This window comes from Oncorhynchus nerka, linkage group LG26, assembly GCF_034236695.1.
Source record: "Oncorhynchus nerka isolate Pitt River linkage group LG26, Oner_Uvic_2.0, whole genome shotgun sequence".
Lineage (NCBI taxonomy): Eukaryota > Metazoa > Chordata > Actinopteri > Salmoniformes > Salmonidae > Oncorhynchus > Oncorhynchus nerka.
Genome location: NC_088421.1, coordinates 21,365,949 through 21,373,027, shown reverse-complemented (window position 1 = coordinate 21,373,027; position 7,079 = coordinate 21,365,949).

The following is a 7,079-nucleotide window of genomic DNA, read 5'->3' as shown; positions in this document are numbered from 1 at the left end:
CAGATCGTAGTGATCGTAGTGCATAGTATAGAGTTACTAGACCAAGAGTATGTGGACACCTGATCGTCGAACATCTCATTCCAAAATCATGGCATTAATATGGAGTTGGTCCCGCCCTTTTGATGCTATAACAGCCTCTACTCTTCTGTGAAAGTTTTCCACTAGATGTTGGAACATTGATGCGGGGACTTGCTTCCATTCAGCCAAAAGAGCATTAGTGATGTCGGGCACTGATGATGTGCGATTAGGCCTGTCTCACAGTCGGTGTTCCAATTCATCCCAAAGGTGTTCGATGGGGTTGAGGTCAAGGCTCTGTGCAGGCCAGTCAAGTTCTTTCACACCGATCTCGGCAAACTATTGTCATGCTGAAACAGGAAAGGGCCTTCCCCAAACTGTTGCCACAAAGTTGGAAGCACAGAATTGTCTAGAATGTCATTGCATAATGCAGCATTAAGATTTCCCTTCACTGGAACTAAGGGGCCTAGCCCGAACCACAAAAACAATGATGGCAAGCTTTACACCACTCCAGCTAAAGCTTGGCATTGCACATTGTGATCTTAGGCTTGTGTGCGGCTGCTCGGCCATGGAAACCCATTTCATAAAGCTCCCGACAAACAGTTATTGTGCTGACGTTGCTTTCTGCAGTGAGTGTTGCAAATGAGGACAGACGATTTTTACGCACTACGCGCTTCAGCACTCAGCGGTCCCGTTTTGTGAGCTTGTGTGGCCTACCACTTCACGGCTGAGCAGAAATTTGATGAACGGACTTGTTGGAAAGGTCACATCCTATGATGGTGCCACACTGAAAATCACTGAGCTCTTCAATAAGGCCATTCTACTGCCAATGTTTGTCTATGGAGATTGCATCGCTGTGTGCTCGATTTTATACACCTGTCAGCAACGGGTGTGGCTGATATAGCCGAATCCACAAATTTGAAGGGGTGTCCACATACTTATGTATATATAGTGTATGTCAGTCAAGTTAGCTGTCGGCACAGACTTTTACTGCAGTAATGTTGAAGGGCTCTGGCTAGTAATACTTACCAAATAGTTCAGAGAACATTCAGAAACAACTTTCCTGTGTAGGAATTTCAGTACTTCCACAGAACATTCCACACAAGTTCCCATGTGGTTCTTTTTAATGTAATATTTTTACAACATTCTGGGAACGTTCTCCAAAATTGTGTTACTTAAGCAATGTTCTCAGAACGCTCAGAGGATGTATGGTTCTCTTGTATGTCAGTTGTTGGCAAAATTCTGGAAATGTTCAAAAAATAATAATTCTACACATTAAATCAATTAGCTCTAAAAATCTTCCATTAAAACCACAGGAAAACTTTCGTAACATTTTCATGAGAATGTTCTAAGAATGTTATTTAATAACATATACAAATACATTCTGTTCTCACAACATTAAAAAAACGTTCCATAAAATACAAAAGAAAACGTTAATGTTCAGAAAATGTTTAAAAACACACAGTGCATTCAGAGTCAACCAAACTCTTCCCATCCACTATCTTGTTAAGTGTGTTCATGTGTGTTGGCCGTGCCCACTAAATGGCCAGACTTGATCTTAATAAGTGCTTGTTTCCTTTGAAATAGGGTCTGTTTGAATGTGTAAAAAAACATGGCATGCTAGCCTCATTCTGGTGATGCATTAGACTAATTCCAGGGATAGAGAACAGTAGATCATACAGTGCCTTCAGAAAGTATTCACGCCCCTTGACTCGTTTCACATTTTCTTGTCAACCAGGTTAAAGCCTGAATTTAAAATGAATTAAATCTAGATTTTTTTTTTGCTGGAGTACACACACTACTCCATAATGTCAAAGTGGAATTATGTTTTTCGAAAGGTTACAGATGAATTAAAAATGAAAAGCTGAAATGTCTTGAGTCAGTAAGTATTTAACCCCTTTGTTATGGCAAGCCTAAATAAGTGCAGGAGTAAAAATGTGCTTAACAAGTCACATGATAAGTTGCATGTCACTGTGTGCAGTAATAGTATTTTGAATGATTACCTCATCTCTGTACCCCACACATACAATTATCTGTAAGGTTCCTCAATCAAGCAGTGATTTTTAAACACAGATTCAACCACAAAGACCAGGGAGGTTTTCCAATGCCTCACAAAGGATACGTATTGGTAGATAGGTAAAAAATAAAATAAGGAAACATTGAATATGCTTTTTAGCATTAATTACACTTTGGATGGTGTATCAATACACCCAGTCACTACAAAGATACAGACGTCCTTCCTAACTCAGTTGCTGGAGAGAAAGGAAGCCACTCAGGCATTTCACCATGAGGCCAATGGTAACTTTAAAATCACAATGCCTGTGATAAGAGAAAACTGAGGATGGATCAACAACAGTGTAGTTACTCCACAATACTAACCGAACTGACAGAGTGAAAAGAGGAAAGCCTGTATAGAATACAAAATATTCAAAAACATGCATCCTGTTTGCAACAAGGCACTAAAGTAATACTGCCCCCAAAAAATAGGGCAAAGCAATTCAATTATTGTCCTGAATACAGTGTTATGTTTGGGGCAAATCCAATACATTACTGAGTACCATTCTCCATATTTTCAAGTATAGTTGTGGCTCCATCATGTTATGGGTGTTTGTAATCGTTAAGGACTTGGAAGTTTTTCAGGATAAAAAATAAATGGAAATAAATGCAAAATTCTAGAGGAAAACCTGGTTCATGCTGCTTTCCACCAGACACTGGAAGATTAATTCACCTTTCAGCAGGACAATAACCTAATACACAAGGCCAAATATACACTAGAGTTGCTTACCAAATATTGAACAATCCAGGTGTGCAAAGCTCCTAGCGACTTACCCAGAAATACTCACAGCTGTAATCGCTGAGAAAAGTGATTCTAACATGTATTGACTCAGGGGATTGAATACTCATGTAATCAAGATATATTGGTGTTTTATTTTTCATAAATTGTTTACAAATGTTCACATTTTTCTTCCACTTTTCATTGAGTGTTTTGTGCAGATCATTAACAAAAAATGACAAATAAATCAATTTGTATCCCACTTAGTAACACAACACAATATGGAAAAAGTCAAGGGGTGTGAATAGTTTCTGAAGACACCGTAGGGTCGAATCTCACTGATGCTGTGTCACAATAAATAGAAAAATTATCATTTGCATGACTAATGCCTAAAGCAAATGTATGTCCATGCTTCCTACTGTATCTGTGCTTGGAGTTCAAAAACGTTAAACCCAAAATAAGATAGCAGTGTTAATAAAGTCGTATTGAAACATTCAGTGAAAGTATTAAGTTATTCAAAACATCAAAATAACCTTTCCATATAGTTCGTAGTGTTAAGAAAACTTTCAATAAAAACCACAAGATAACTTTAGTAACGTTCAGAAAACATTATCAAAATGTTATTTAATTACCTTCAAATAGCCTATAATTTCCATTAATAAAAAAGCATGAATAAAAACCACCCGGGAAAACTTTCAAGGAACCAAAGTAAAACGTTCTCAAAACCTCCATGCAACCTACAAATAAAGGTTTCCAGAACAGGCAACATTTTTACTTCACTTTAAAAAAACGTTACATTTTATCGGTCAGGAAACGTATTATTTTGTTCCCACGACCAATGTGAAACCAAAAACATATGTTCCCAACTTCCAAGGAACCAAATGTGCTAGCTAGGTAATGATTGACACCTGTGAAAGAGGGCTTGGGAAAGTGCGAGGATCATATCAAAGAGGATCAGTCGGGGCACACTGTGACCTGACTGTTATTAGGTGCCAAAATGAAATGACCAGTCTACAGCCGCTTCAAGAAATCATTTAGCCAGTCACAACTGAGAAAGACATATATATGGATCCTCTCTCTAGGCAACTGTATTTCACAAAAAGCCATCAAGAATAGTAAAAAATAAATGAGGTATTTCAGAGTTATTATTCCTACCAGATTTTCTCCCAAGAACAAGGACTGTTCAATCAGTCATTAGCTATTATTTATTGGCTAATAAAACTGGTTCTGAAATAGGTCAAAAGCAATTACTGTAAGCATGATTTATTTTAAAAAATGTATAGGAAAGTTGTGTGCTCTTCAAAAACTTTGTTTTAGTGATATAATATCATCAGTCCATTCAAGCATTGCAAGATCTCCAATAATTATTGCTCATTGCATTTCACCTCAGTAGTGGCTTTAGGAATAGGTAATGAACCACTCAGCAGCCTCTACTCTATGCCTGGTAAAGCTATACAGACCACCCACCATTGAAAAAAGAGACATGAAGCACTCTAAACAACCTCTCACTTACATTGTTATAGGTGCTGTATGGAGCTTAGTGCAAAATACATCAGATCTTGACCGTCCAATACCCATTCCCCCAAGTGCAAAAACCAGAAGTCCTTTCAAACAAATTTGAGATAAAATGCTACTTTTCACAGCAGAGATTCAAGGTTAGCTTCAATGTTATTCTCTGTTAGATGGATCTGAAGAGCTGCCCATAGGGAGCTGTCATTTAAATAGTTATTGTTCTTTATTGTTCCAGTCTATCCCAATGGGGAATGATTATGGGAAAGCTCTGTCAATGTTGACTGTAGGTTTTCAGAGCTTTAATATGATCTTCTTCCGTATGGCTCTGAAACAGCATCAACGGCAGCTTTTAATCGAGAGGTGAAAAGATTAGGAGTCGCATGAGTTTTATCTCTAATACATAGTAATGTTTTACCTCTAGTATACAGTACAGGTTCTGTCTCTTTGGGTGAACCCACAGTGTTGTTCTCCTTTATCTGAAAATGATTGAATGGAAGTGTTGGTCTGAATACAACTGCTTTTACACACAAATATACTCAATCTGCCAACTGGCCCTCTGACTCTTTCACACTGTTTGGGGGAATGCTGACATGGTTTAGAAAGGTATTATCTGTTACCAATCTGATGAGTATACAAGCCAGCAAAGCTTTGAAAATTATTTCAACAAAGCAAGACATTAGCCCTTGAACTATAACAGAGATGGTTGCACTGCATTCACACAAACTCCCATTCACCAATAAAACAACGCTAGCCAAATACTGCACCAGATCTCTCTGTAATAGGGCTGTCAATAAAGAAGAATGAAGAATACTTTATTGATCTATACTGGACAAAAATATAAACGAAACATATAAAGTGTTGGTCCCATGTTTCATGAGCTGAAATAAAAGATCCCAGAAATGTTCCAAACACACACAAACCCTATTTCTCTTAAATGTTGTGCACAAATTTGTTTACATCCCTGTAAGTGAGGATTTCTCCATTGCCAAGATAATCCATCCACCTGACAGGTGTGGTATATCAAGAAGCTGATTAAACAGCAAGATCATTACACAGGTTCACCTTGTGCTGTGGACAATAAAAGGCCACTCTAAAATGTGCAGTTTTACCACGGATGACGCAAGTTTTGAGGGAGCGTGCAATTGGCATGCTGACTGCAGGAATGTCCAACAGAGCTGTTGCCAGAGAATTTCATGTTAATTTCGCTACTATTAGCCACCTTCAAATTTTGTTTTAGATAATTTGTCAGTATGTCTAACCAGCCTCACAGCCCGGGGGGGGGGACCAAAGAGTATTTCCGTCTTTAATAAGGCCCTTTTGTGGGGAAAACCCTGATTGGCTGGGCCTGTCTCCCCGGTGGGTGGCCCCAGTCATGTGAAATCCATAGATTTGGGCCTAGTACATTTATTTCAATTGACTTATTTCCTTATATGAAATGTAACTCAGTAAAATCTCTGAAATTGTTGCATGCTGCATTTATATTTGTGCTCAGTATATTTTCCTTACCATGGAACAATGTCAGAGCACCATTCTCTGGTAAGCACGGTCCAAATTATAGTTTGGTGATCAACCATTGGGTGTGGCATTACCACATATTGCATTTGAGGCCTATTTGCTGTATGGTGATGTGTTCTTGTAGGGTAGGATGTGACAGTGGGCACAATGGCATCAGATCCCTCGGAAATGATGGAGCAGGATGGAAGTGTTTTCCGTGTCCTTGGGTACAAAGCTGCATATTGGAACTGTTTATTCTCTTTCTTTTTCATTCTCACTTCACTCATCACTTTAAGTCACCGGCACTCCACAAATCCTTGGCAGAATGAAATACTCATTGGGAGATGGCATTTCCCTTCTAGTCCTTTCAGAGAATTTGTGACCAAAATCTAAAAATGTATTTGTCTCATCTGTCCCTTGTCCACCAACCCCTGTCTGGAATTCGATTCGCAGCCACTTATTCCCTTTGCCTTTGTTCACTTTGCTTTATTCTTCATCACTAGTCTCCTTCCTCCGTCTACTCGATTTGTGCCAACGTCATGTGACAGACATACTGTATGTCTACAGTAGATATCCGTATCCCATCTTTTCTGTCAGTATAGCCTTGTAATTTGCAGCCTCGGTCCTCCAGTCTCAAATCAAATACAATTGTATTTGTCACATGCGCCGAATACAACAGGTGTAGGTAGACCTTACAGTGAAATGCTTACTTACAAGCACTTAACCAACAATGCAGTTTTAAGAAAATCTCTATAGCGGGGCTATATACAGGGGGTACCGGTACAGAGTCATATCTCATCTCCCATGTCTTGGTTACCCTTTCCTCATTAATTGTGCCTCTCCTTTCCCCATCCACATTGGTTGTGCACTCCTATCCTCTTGAGTCTATTTCATTCATGGCTCCCACTGTTGTGTCTCGGCAGTCCTCTGCCCTTTGCACAAACAGATCGATCACTTCCACCTCTCCTTTTTGTCACCTTTTCTGTCCTCAGCTAAAAATACTTTTCACACTCAATTCAATGTTGCCAACCGACCACATCCAATCCTCTCACCTTCCTCCTTTGGCCCCTCTCCTTAAATGTAATCCTTCTTCATATTTCTGCCTCCATGTTTGTTCCTTCGAACTCTGACTTGTGACCTCTACCGACCAGAAACTGTTACCCCCAGACACTATCCCCACAGCTCAGGGGTCAGTGACCCTGCTGAACACTCACGGATGGGTTTTTAAAAACTCAGGCATTCTGGAATCCCTGGAACACTCGTGCACAATAAATGTTGATAGCTG